The sequence below is a fragment of the Oncorhynchus masou genome, chromosome 29, assembly GCF_036934945.1.
Source record: "Oncorhynchus masou masou isolate Uvic2021 chromosome 29, UVic_Omas_1.1, whole genome shotgun sequence".
NCBI classification, from domain to species: Eukaryota; Metazoa; Chordata; class Actinopteri; order Salmoniformes; family Salmonidae; genus Oncorhynchus; species Oncorhynchus masou.
The window spans coordinates 95,144,741-95,158,424 of record NC_088240.1 but is presented as its reverse complement, the minus strand read 5'-3'; the positions used below and the strand labels follow the sequence as shown (position 1 = coordinate 95,158,424).

The 13,684-nt window shown below is 40.9% G+C and overlaps 2 long non-coding RNA genes across 4 annotated transcripts in view; one reads left to right on the top strand and one right to left on the bottom strand.

Moving 5' to 3' along the window:
* LOC135521008 (uncharacterized) overlaps positions 1 to 13,684 on the top strand; it is a 263,402-nt gene that overhangs the window by 167,314 nt on the left and 82,404 nt on the right. The window contains exon 4 of one of the 3 annotated variants that reach the window (XR_010452477.1): positions 11,858 to 12,019. The exons of the other annotated variants lie outside the window; for them this stretch is intronic. This is a non-coding gene — a long non-coding RNA (uncharacterized LOC135521008). The remainder of the gene's footprint in view (positions 1 to 11,857; positions 12,020 to 13,684) is intronic. 3 annotated transcript variants of the gene reach the window in all.
* The window catches only part of LOC135521010 (uncharacterized), a 42,015-nt gene continuing 39,850 nt past the window's right edge, over positions 11,520 to 13,684 (bottom strand). Inside the window, exon 2 of the long non-coding RNA XR_010452478.1 lies at positions 11,520 to 11,974. This is a non-coding gene — a long non-coding RNA (uncharacterized LOC135521010). The remainder of the gene's footprint in view (positions 11,975 to 13,684) is intronic.

The following is a 13,684-nucleotide window of genomic DNA, read 5'->3' as shown; positions in this document are numbered from 1 at the left end:
GTCCTCTAGTAATACACTGTTGACCTCAGTATATCACACAGCCAGACAGTCTCCTGTCCTCTAGTAATTCACTGTTGACCTCAGCATATCACACAGCCAGACAGTCTCCTGTCCTCTAGTAATTCACTGTTGACCTCAGCATATCACACAGCCAGACAGTCTCCTCTCCTGTCCTCTAGTAATACACTGTTGACCTCAGCATATCACACAGCCAGACAGTCTCCTGTCCTCTAGTAATACACTGTTGACCTCAGCATATCACACAGCCAGACAGTCTCCTGTCCTCTAGTAATACACTGTTGACCTCAGCATATCACACAGCCAGACAGTCTCCTGTCCTCTAGTAATACACTGTTGACCTCAGCATATCACACAGCCAGACAGTCTCCTGTCCTCTAGTAATTCACTGTTGACCTCAGTATATCACACAGCCAGACAGTCTCCTGTCCTCTAGTAATTCACTGTTGACCTCAGCATATCACACAGCCAGACAGTCTCCTGTCCTGTTCTCTAGTAATTCACTGTTGACCTCAGCATATCACACAGCCAGACAGTCTCCTGTCCTCTAGTAATACACTGTTGACCTCAGCATATCACACAGCCAGACAGTCTCCTGTCCTGTTCTCTAGTAATTCACTGTTGACCTCAGTATATCACACAGCCAGACAGTCTCCTGTCCTCTAGTAATTCACTGTTGACCTCAGCATATCACACAGCCAGACAGTCTCCTGTCCTCTAGTAATTCACTGTTGACCTCAGCATATCACACAGCCAGACAGTCTCCTGTCCTCTAGTAATACACTGTTGACCTCAGCATATCACACAGCCAGACAGTCTCCTGTCCTGTTCTCTAGTAATTCACTGTTGACCTCAGCATATCACACAGCCAGACAGTCTCCTGTCCTCTAGTAATACACTGTTGACCTCAGCATATCACACAGCCAGACAGTCTCCTGTCCTGTTCTCTAGTAATTCACTGTTGACCTCAGCATATCACACAGCCAGACAGTCTCCTGTTCTCTAGTAATTCACTGTTGACCTCAGCATATCACACAGCCAGACAGTCTCCTGTCCTGTTCTCTAGTAATTCACTGTTGACCTCAGCATATCACACAGCCAGACAGTCTCCTGTCCTGTTCTCTAGTAATTCACTGTTGACCTCAGCATATCACACAGCCAGACAGTCTCCTGTCCTCTAGTAATACACTGTTGACCTCAGCATATCACACAGCCAGACAGTCTCCTGTCCTGTTCTCTAGTAATACACTGTTGACCTCAGCATATCACACAGCCAGACAGTCTCCTGTCCTCTAGTAGTACACTGTTGACCTCAGCATATCACACAGCCAGACAGTCTCCTGTCCTCTAGTAATTCACTGTTGACCTCAGCATATCACACAGCCAGACAGTCTCCTGTCCTCTAGTAATACACTGTTGACCTCAGCATATCACACAGCCAGACAGTCTCCTGTCCTCTAGTAATACACTGTTGACCTCAGCATATCACACAGCCAGACAGTCTCCTGTCCTGTTCTCTAGTAATTCACTGTTGACCTCAGCATATCACACAGCCAGACAGTCTCCTGTCCTGTTCTCTAGTAATTCACTGTTGACCTCAGCATATCACACAGCCAGACAGTCTCCTGTCCTCTAGTAATACACTGTTGACCTCAGCATATCACACAGCCAGACAGTCTCCTGTCCTCTAGTAATTCACTGTTGACCTCAGCATATCACACAGCCAGACAGTCTCCTGTCCTGTCCTCTAGTAATTCACTGTTGACCTCAGCATATCACACAGCCAGACTGCCTCCTGTCCTCTAGTAATTCACTGTTGACCTCAGCATATCACACAGCCAGACAGTCTCCTGTCCTCTAGTAATACACTGTTGACCTCAGCATATCACACAGCCAGACAGTCTCCTGTCCTCTAGTAATACACTGTTGACCTCAGCATATCACACAGCCAGACAGTCTCCTGTTCTCTAGTAATACACTGTTGACCTCAGCATATCACACAGCCAGACAGTCTCCTGTTCTCTAGTAATTCACTGTTGACCTCAGCATATCACACAGCCAGACAGTCTCCTGTCCTGTTCTCTAGTAATACACTGTTGACCTCAGCATATCACACAGCCAGACAGTCTCCTCTCCTGTCCTCTAGTAATTCACTGTTGACCTCAGCATATCACACAGCCAGACAGCCTCCTGTTCTCTAGTAATTCACTGTTGACCTCAGCATATCACACAGCCAGACAGTCTCCTGTCCTCTAGTAATTCACTGTTGACCTCAGCATATCACACAGCCAGACAGTCTCCTGTCCTGTTCTCTAGTAATTCACTGTTGACCTCAGCATATCACACAGCCAGACAGCCTCCTGTCCTCTAGTAATACACTGTTGACCTCAGCATATCACACAGCCAGACAGTCTCCTGTCCTCTAGTAATTCACTGTTGACCTCAGCATATCACACAGCCAGACAGCCTCCTGTCCTGTTCTCTAGTAATTCACTGTTGACCTCAGCATATCACACAGCCAGACAGTCTCCTGTCCTGTTCTCTAGTAATTCACTGTTGACCTCAGCATATCACACAGCCAGACAGTCTCCTGTCCTCTAGTAATACACTGTTGACCTCAGCATATCACACAGCCAGACAGTCTCCTGTCCTGTTCTCTAGTAATACACTGTTGACCTCAGCATATCACACAGCCAGACAGTCTCCTGTCCTGTTCTCTAGTAATACACTGTTGACCTCAGCATATCACACAGCCAGACAGTCTCCTGTCCTCTAGTAATACACTGTTGACCTCAGCATATCACACAGCCAGACAGTCTCCTGTCCTGTTCTCTAGTAATTCACTGTTGACCTCAGCATATCACACAGCCAGACAGTCTCCTGTCCTCTAGTAATACACTGTTGACCTCAGCATATTACACAGCCAGACAGTCTCCTGTCCTCTAGTAATACACTGTTGACCTCAGCATATTACACAGCCAGACAGTCTCCTGTCCTCTAGTAATACACTGTTGACCTCAGCATATCACACAGCCAGACAGTCTCCTGTCCTGTTCTCTAGTAATTCACTGTTGACCTCAGCATATCACACAGCCAGACAGTCTCCTGTCCTCTAGTAATTCACTGTTGACCTCAGCATATCACACAGCCAGACAGTCTCCTGTCCTGTTCTCTAGTAATTCACTGTTGACCTCAGCATATCACACAGCCAGACAGTCTACAGTCCTCTAGTAATACACTGTTGACCTCAGCATATCACACAGCCAGACAGTCTCCTGTTCTCTAGTAAAACACTGTTGACCTCAGCATATCACACAGCCAGACAGTCTCCTCTCCTGTCCTCTAGTAATACACTGTTGACCTCAGCATATCACACAGCCAGACAGTCTCCTGTCCTCTAGTAATACACTGTTGACCTCAGTATATCACACAGCCAGACAGTCTCCTGTCCTCTAGTAATACACTGTTGACCTCAGCATATCACACAGCCAGACAGTCTCCTGTCCTCTAGTAATACACTGTTGACCTCAGTATATCACACAGCCAGACAGTCTCCTGTCCTCTAGTAATACACTGTTGACCTCAGCATATCACACAGCCAGACAGTCTCCTGTCCTCTAGTAATACACTGTTGACCTCAGTATATCACACAGCCAGACAGTCTCCTGTCCTCTAGTAATTCACTGTTGACCTCAGCATATCACACAGCCAGACAGTCTCCTGTCCTCTAGTAATTCACTGTTGACCTCAGCATATCACACAGCCAGACAGTCTCCTGTCCTGTTCTCTAGTAATACACTGTTGACCTCAGTATATCACACAGCCAGACAGTCTCCTGTTCTCTAGTAATACACTGTTGACCTCAGCATATCACACAGCCAGACAGTCTCCTGTCCTGTTCTCTAGTAATACACTGTTGACCTCAGTATATCACACAGCCAGACAGTCTCCTGTCCTGTTCTCTAGTAATTCACTGTTGACCTCAGCATATCACACAGCCAGACAGTCTCCTGTCCTGTTCTCTAGTAATACACTGTTGACCTCAGCATATCACACAGCCAGACAGTCTCCTGTCCTCTAGTAATTCACTGTTGACCTCAGCATATCACACAGCCAGACAGTCTCCTGTCCTGTTCTCTAGTAATACACTGTTGACCTCAGCATATCACACAGCCAGACAGTCTCCTGTTCTCTAGTAATTCACTGTTGACCTCAGCATATCACACAGCCAGACAGTCTCCTGTCCTCTAGTAATACACTGTTGACCTCAGCATATCACACAGCCAGACAGTCTCCTGTTCTCTAGTAATTCACTGTTGACCTCAGCATATCACACAGCCAGACAGTCTCCTGTCCTCTAGTAATTCACTTGACTGTCTGTCTGTGAAACAGAATTCCACCGTGAAAGGTTCATCACAACGGCGCTCTGCTGCCTCATCAACACAATGTCATTTATAATACAACATAACAAAACCTATTTATTCATTCACCAATCGCGCTGTTATATCTAAATCAACTCTGCCGCTCCAACAAGGTGGATACATACAATATGACTGATGATCCCTGGGACAGTTCTATTAGAACACGGAATAAGATTCTAGAAGGTTCTATTAGAAGGTCGGGTCTTTATATTGATTTCCACAGTTCCAGTTTTTCCTTGGAAATCTTTTGGAGCCCTGGGTGTGTTGAAGCCGTTCGTCTCAGTGTAATGGGTATATGACAGCCTCCACCCCCGAACCCCTCTCTGTCTCTCTCTCCGTCTCTCTCTCTGTCTCTCTCCTTTTCTCTCTCTCTCCCTCTCTCTCTCCTTTTCTCTCTCTCTCTCTCTCCTTTTCTCTCTCTCTCCCTATCTCTCTCTCTCTCTCCTTTTCTCTCTCTCTCTCTCTCTCTCTCTCTCTCTCTCCCTCTCTCTCTCTCTCTCTCTCTCTCTCTCTCTCCCTCTCTCCGTCTCTCTCTCCGTCTCTCTCTCCTTCTCTCTCTCTCTCTCTCTCTCTCTCTCTCTCTCTCTCTCACACACACACGTACACAGGCAGAGACAAATAGACATATGCAATACATTCTCCCCTCTCCACCCATGTGCAAAGGGTTGAATCATTGGATTAACGCAAATTTATTAACAAGCTCAAGAATAGACTCCTTAAACCTTTTTATAAACTGGTTCGAACCCTGAGTGCTGATTGGCTGACAGCCATTGGTATGACAAAACATGTATTTTTCCTGCTCTAATTACATTGGTAACCAGTTAATAATAGCAATAAGGAACCTCGGGGGCTTGTGGTATATTGGCAATATACCACTTCTAAAGGGCTGTGTCCAGGCACTCCTCGTTGCGTCATACTGACAGTAATAACAGCCCTTAGCCATGGTATATTGGCAATATACCACACCTCCTCGTGCCTTGTTGCTCTTATAGACGGGTTACCAACGTAATTAGTGCAGTAAAAATACATGTTTTGTCATACCAGTGGCTGTCAGCCAATCAGCACTCAGGGCTCGAACCACCCAGTAACCTATACCACACCTCCTCGTGCCTTATTGCTTCAGTATACAATGCATTTTACTTTGAAAATGTCCCAATGTTTCATGGTTGACGTCAACAGAAAGACATGGGGGACCTTCTCTTACCCCAACCAATCCTACCCTCACACAGCTCTACAGAAAGACATGGGGGACCTTCTCTTACCCCAACCAATCCTACCCTCACACAGCTCTACAGAAAGACATGGGGGATCCTCTCTTACCCCAACCAATCCTACCCTCACACAGCTCTACAGAAAGACATGGGGGACCTTCTCTTACCCCAACCAATCCTACCCTCACACAGCTCTACAGAAAGACATGGGGGACCTTCTCTTACCCCAACCAATCCTACCCTCACACAGCTCTACAGAAAGACATGGGGGACCTTCTCTTACCCCAACCAATCCTACCCTCACACAGCTCTACAGAAAGACATGGGGGACCTTCTCTTACCCCAACCAATCCTACCCTCACACAGCTCTACAGAAAGACATGGGGGACCTTCTCTTACCCCAACCAATCCTACCCTCACACAGCTCTACAGAAAGACATGGGGGACCTTCTCTTACCCCAAACAATCCTACCCTCACACAGCTCTACAGAAAGACATGGGTGACCCTCTCTTACCCCAACCAATCCTACCCTCACACAGCTCCACAGAAAGACATGGGGGACCCTATTACCCCCTCTTACCCTCACAAAGCTCTATAGAATGACATGGGGGATGATCTTACCCCAACCTTACCCTCTCTTACCCTCACACAGCTCTATAGAATGACATGGGGGATGATCTTACCCCAACCTTACCCCCATCCTACCCTCACACAGCTCCTAAAAAAGACATGGGGGACTCTCTTACCCCATCCTACCCTCACACAGCTCCTAAACATGGCATGGGGGGTGTCCTCTTACCCCATCCTACCCTCAGTAACTAGGTCACCAATATATGCAGATGCTCTGTTGGATGAGGAGATATGAGAAGCCTAAATTAGATACAAGTTAGAATAGATACAACTTCTCTCTCCATGACCGAATCCCACACGGAACCCTATTCTCTATAATAGTCCACTACTTTAGACCAGGACCAATAGGACTCTGCACTTATATTGGGAATAGGGGGCCATTTGGGATGCACCCCATGTTCTGCTTGAAATGTGATTAAAACCCACTTGGCTGCATTTAGATTTTCCCCCATGCTGACTCGTAGAACACGTTGGAGCTAGTAATACAACCAGGATAATGTTTATGGTTATTATAGTGTAGTAGTATAATGTTTATGGTTATTATAGTGTAGTAATATAACCAGGGTAATGTTTATGGTTATTATAGTGTAGTAACATAACCAGGATAATGTTTATGGTTATTATAGTGTAGTAGTATAATGTTTATGGTTATTATAGTGTAGTAATATAACCAGGATAATGTTTATGGTTATTATAGTGTAGTAATACAACCAGGATAATGTTTATGGTTATTATGGTGTAGTAATACAACCAGGATGATGTTTATGGTTATTATAGTGTAGTAATATAACCAGGATAATATTTATTGTTATTATAGTGTAGTAATATTACCAGGATAATGTTGTTGGTTATTATAGTGTAGTAATATAACCAGGATAATGTTGTTGGTTATTATAGTGTAGTAATATAACCAGGATAATGTGCATGGTTATTATAGTGTAGTAGGATCATGTTTATGGTTATTATAGTGTAGTAATATAATGTCTATGGTTATTATAGTGTAGAAATATAACCAGGATAATGTTTATGGTTTCTACAGTGTAGTAGTATAACCAGGATAATGTTTATGGCTATTATAGTGTAGTAATACAACCAGGATCATGTTTATGGTTATTATAGTGTAGTAGTATAACCAGGATAATGTTTATGGTTGTTATAGTGTAGTAATATAACCAGGATAATGTTTATGGTTATTATAGTGTAGTAATACAACCAGGATAATGTTTATGGTTATTATGGTGTAGTAATACAACCAGGATGATGTTTATGGTTATTATAGTGTAGTAATTTTAACCAGGATAATGTTTATGGTTATTATAGTGTAGTAATATAACCATGATAATGTGTATGGTTATTATAGTGTAGTAATATAACCAGGATAATGTTGTTGGTTATTATAGTGTAGTAATATAACCAGGATAATGTGTATGGTTATTATAGTGTAGTAGGATCATGTTTATGGTTATTATATTGTAGTAATATAATGTCTATGGTTATTATAGTGTAGTAATATAACCAGGATAATGTTTATGGTTTCTACAGTGTAGTAGTATAACCAGGATAATGTTTATGGCTATTATAGTGTAGTAATACAACCAGGATCATGTTTATGGTTATTATAGTGTAGTAGTATAACCATGATAATGTTGTTGGTTGTTATAGTGTAGTAATATAACCAGGATAATGTTTATGGTTATTATAGTGTAGTAATATAGCCAGGATAATGTGTATGGTTATTATAGTGTAGTAGTATAACCAGGAAAATGTTTATGGTTATTATAGTGTAGTAGTATAATGTTTATGGTTATTATAGTGTAGTAATATAACCAGGATAATGTTTATGGCTGTTATAGTGTAGTAATATAACCAGGATAATGTGTATGGTTATTATAGTGTAGTAATATAACAAGGATAATGTTTATGGTTATTATAGTGTAGTAGTATAATGTTTATGGTTATTATAGTGTAGTAATATAACCAGGATAATGTTTATGGTTATTATAGTGTAGTAAAATAACCAGGATAATGTTTATGGTTCTTATAGTGTAGTTGTATAATGTTTATGGTTATTATAGTGTAGTAATATAACCAGGGTAATGTTTATGGTTATTATAGTGTAGTAACATAACCAGGATAATGTTTATGGTTATTATAGTGTAGTAGTATAATGTTTGTGGTTATTATAGTGTAGTAATATAACCAGGATAATGTTTATGGTTATTATAGTGTAGTAATACAACCATGATAATGTTTATGGTTATTATGGTGTAGCAATACAACCAGGATGATGTTTATGGTTATTATAGTGTAGTAATATTACCAGGATAATGTTGTTGGTTATTACAGTGTAGCAATATAACCAGGATAATGTTGTTGGTTATTATAGTGTAGTAATATAACCAGGATAATGTGTATGGTTATTATAGTGTAGTAGGATCATGTTTATGGTTATTATAGTGTAGTAATATAATGTCTATGGTTATTATAGTGTCGAAATATAACCAGGATAATGTTTATGGTTTCTACAGTGTAGTAGTATAACCAGGATAATGTTTATGGCTATTATAGTGTAGTAGTATAACCAGGATAATGTTTATGGTTGTTATAGTGTAGTAATATAACCAGGATAATGTTTATGGTTATTATAGTGTAGTAATACAACCAGGATAATGTGTATGGTTATTATGGTGTAGTAATACAACCAGGATGATGTTTATGGTTATTATAGTGTAGTAATTTTAACCAGGATAATGTTTATGGTTATTATAGTGTAGGAATATAACCAGGATAATGTGTATGGTTATTATAGTGTAGTAATATAACCAGGATAATGTTGTTGGTTATTATAGTGTAGTAATATAACCAGGATGATGTTTATGGTTATTATAGTGTAGTAATTTTAACCAGGATAATGTTTATGGTTATTATAGTGTAGTAATATAACCAGGATAATGTTTATGGTTATTATAGTGTAGTAGTATAATGTTTATGGTTATTATAGTGTAGTAATATAACCAGGATAATGTGTATGGTTATTATAGTGTGTTAATATAACAAGGATAATGTTTATGGTTATTATAGTGTAGTAGTATAATGTTTATGGTTATTATAGTGTAGTAATATAACCAGGTTAATGTTTATGGTTATTATAGTGCAGTAATATAACCAGGATAATGTTTATGGTTCTTATAGTGTAGTAGTATAATGTTTATGGTTATTATAGTGTAGTAATATAACCAGGACAGTGTTTATGGTTGTTATAATGTAGTAATATAACCAGGATAATGTGTATGGTTATTATAGTGTAGTAATATAACCAGGATAATGTTTATGGTTGTTATAGTGTAGTAATACAACCAGGATAATGTTTATGGTTATTATAGTGTAGTAATATAACCAGGATAATGTTTATGGTTATTATAGTGTAGTAGTATAATGTTTATGGTTATTATAGTGTAGTAATATAACCAGGATAATGTTTATGGTTATTATAGTGTAGTAATTTTAACCAGGATAATGTTTATGGTTATTATAGTGTAGTAATATAACCAGGATAATGTTTTTGGTTATTATAGTGTAGTAGTATAACCAGGATAATGTTTATGGTTGTTATAGTGTAGTAGTATAATGTTTATGGTTATTATAGTGTAGTAATATAACCAGGATAATGTTTATGGTTGTTATAGTGTAGTAATATAACCAGGATAATGTTTATGGTTATTATAGTGTAGTCATATAACCAGGATAATGTTTATGGTTATTATAGTGTAGTAGTATAACCAGGATAATGTTCATGGTTGTTATAGTGTAGTAGTATAATGTTTATGGTTATTATAGTGTAGTAATATAACCAGGATAATGTTTGTTGGTTGTTATAATGTAGTATTATAACCAGGATAATGTTTATGGTTATTATAGTGTAGTAATATAACAAGGATAATGTTTATGGTTATTATAGTGTAGTAGGATAACCAGGATAATGTTTATGGTTGTTATAGTGTAGTAGTATAATGTTTATGGTTATTATAGTGTAGTAATATAACCAGGATAATGTTTATGGTTGTTATAGTGTAGTAATATAACCAGGATAATGTTTACGGTTATTATGTTATTATAGTGTAGTAGTATAACCAGGATAATGTTTATGGTTATTATAGTGTAGTAGTATAACCAGGATAATGTGTATGGTTATTATAGTGTAGTAGTATAACCAGAATAATGTTTATGGTTATTATAGTGTAGTAATATAACCAGGATAATGTTTATGGTTGTTATAGTGTAGTAATATAACCAGGATAATGTTTATGGTTATTATAGTGTAGTAGTATAACCAGGATAATGTTTATGGTTATTTTAGTGTAGTAGTATAATGTTTATGGTTATTATAGTGTAGTAATATAACCAGGATAATGTTTATGGTTGTTATAGTGTAGTAATATAACCAGGATAATGTTTATGGTTGTTATAGTGTAGTGGTATAACCAGGATAATGTTTATGGTTATTATAGTGTAGTAATATAACCAGGATAATGTTTATGGTTATTATAGTGTAGTAATATAACCAGGATAATGTTTATGGTTGTTATAGTGTAGTAGTATAATGTTTATGGTTATTATAGTGTAGTAGTATAACCAGGATAATGTCTATGGTTATTATAGTGTAGTAGTATAATGTTTATGGTTATTATAGTGTAGTAGTATAACCAGGATAATGTCTATGGTTGTTATAGTGTAGTAGTATAATGTTTATGGTTATTATAGTGTAGTAGTATAACCAGGATAATGTCTATGGTTTTTATAGTGTAGTAGTATAATGTTTATGGTTATTATAGTGTAGTAGTATAACCAGGATAATGTCTATGGTTATTATAGTGTAGTAGTATAATGTTTATGGTTATTATAGTGTATTAGTATAATGTCTATGGTTATTATTAAGTGTGTTGACTACAGATGAAAAGGACAAGCCTTTAAAGCTTGGCTGTGATGTAGTATTTATGATGTACGTATTGAAACCACAGGAACAGAGATTGGCTGGAGGGGATTGGATGAGTACAGGACCTCAGAAACAAGTACAGAAGAAGAAAATAGTGTGTTTTCTGTTTTTGCTCCGTGTCAAATCCTTTCTGTTATTTAGTTGTGTTGATATAGACACTTTTCAGAGGTTTTCTCTTGGAAAAACATGGTTGGTGTAACAGCTTTCTTGCGCTGAAAGAGAGGCGGACCAAAATGCAGCGTAGGTTAGTTTTGTACATCTTTAATAAAGATGAAAATACAACAATCTACAAAACAAGAAACGTGAAAAAAACAAAACAGCCCTATCTGGTGCAACAAACACAGAGACAGGAACAATCACCCACAAAACCTAAATATGGTTCCCAATCAGAGACAATGACTAACACCTGCCTCTGATTGAGAACCATATCAGGCCAAACATAGAAATAGATAAACTAGACATGTAACATAGAATGCCCACTCAGATCACACCCTGACCAAACAAAACATAGAAACGTACACAGCCAACTATGGTCAGGATGCGACAGTTGGTAACGTGGTCTCCGTTTAATTGTTCTGTTCAGTGCAACCAGGGGTCTCTGGAGCCGAGGACGGTATTAAAACAGCCTGGTAATAAAGGCAATGGATTTCTCCACATCTTCCTCATCTTCCTCGTCTTCCTCATTCTTCACTACATGGATCTGTGTTGAAGGTTTGACAGTGAAGTGGGAACAGAGTATGTATAGGTAAGAATGATTTCTTTCGTTCTTTGCTTCATTGTATCTCAGATATGAAGAAAAAACATATGAAACATTTTGTTATTTTTTTATTAGTATGAGGAAATCATTTCTTTTGTGAGTTAAGTACTTTTAGCAAACGTCTTGGGGATAAACACCCTCCTTCCTGTCCCCTCCATCTCCTCAGAAACCCTCCTTCCTGTCCCCTCCATCTCCTCAGAAACACTCCTTCCTGTCCCCTCCATCTCCTCAGAAACACTCCTTCCTGTCCCCTCCACCTCCTCAGAAACACTCCTTCCTGTCCCCTCCACCTCCTCAGAAACACTCCTTCCTGTCCCCTCCATCTCCTCAGGAACCCTCCTTCCTGTCCCCTCCATCTCCTCAGAAACACTCCTTCCTGTCCCCTCCACCTCCTCAGAAACACTCCTTCCTGTCCCCTCCATCTCCTCAGAAACCCTCCTTCCTGTCCCCTCCATCTCCTCAGAAACACTCCTTCCTGTCCCCTCCATCTCCTCAGAAACCCTCCTTCCTGTCCCCTCCACCTCCTCAGAAACACTCCATCCTGTCCCCTCCATCTCCTCAGAAACACTCCTTCCTGTCCCCTCCATCTCCTCAGAAACACTCCTTCCTGTCCCCTCCATCTCCTCAGAAACACTCCTTCCTGTCCCCTCCATCTCCTTAGAAACACTCCTTCCTGTCCCCTCCATCTCCTCAGAAACACTCCTTCCTGTCTCCTCCATCTCCTCAGAAACACTCCTTCCTGTCCCCTCCATCTCCTCAGAAACACTCCTTCCTGTCCCCTCCACCTCCTCAGAAACACTCCTTCCTGTCCCCTCCACCTCCTCAGGAACCCTCCTTCCTGTCCCCTCCATCTCCTCAGAAACCCTCCTTCCTGTCCCCTCCATCTCCTCAGAAACACTCCTTCCTGTCCCCTCCATCTCCTCAGAAACACTCCTTCCTGTCCCCTCCATCTCCTCAGAAACACTCCTTCCTGTCCCCTCCACTTCCTCAGAAACACTCCTTCCTGTCCCCTCTACCTCCTCAGAAACACTCCTTCCTGTCCCCTCCACCTCCTCAGAAACACTCCTTCCTGTCCCCTCCATCTCCTCAGAAACACTCCTTCCTGTCCCCTCCACCTCCTCAGAAACACTCCTTCCTGTCCCCTCCATCTCCTCAGAAACACTCCTTCCCTGTCCCCTCCATCTCCTCAGAAACACTCCTTCCTGTCCCCTCCATCTCCTCAGAAACACTCCTTCCTGTCCCCTCCACCTCCTCAGAAACACTCCTTCCTGTCCCCTCCACCTCCTCAGGAACCCTCCTTCCTGTCCCCTCCACCTCCTCAGAAACCCTCCTTCCTGTCCCCTCCACCTCCTCAGAAACACTCCTTCCTGTCCCCTCCATCTCCTCAGAAACACTCCTTCCTGTCCCCTCCATCTCCTCAGAAACACTCCTTCCTGTCCCCTCCACCTCCTCAGAAACACTCCTTCCTGTCCCCTCCATCTCCTCAGGAACACTCCTTCCTGTCCCCTCCACCTCCTCAGAAACACTCCTTCCTGTCCCCTCCACCTCCTCAGGAACACTCCTTCCTGTCCCCTCCACCTCCTCAGAAACACTCCTTCCTGTCCCCTCCATCTCCTCTGGAACACTCCTTCCTGTCCCCTCCACCTCCTCAGA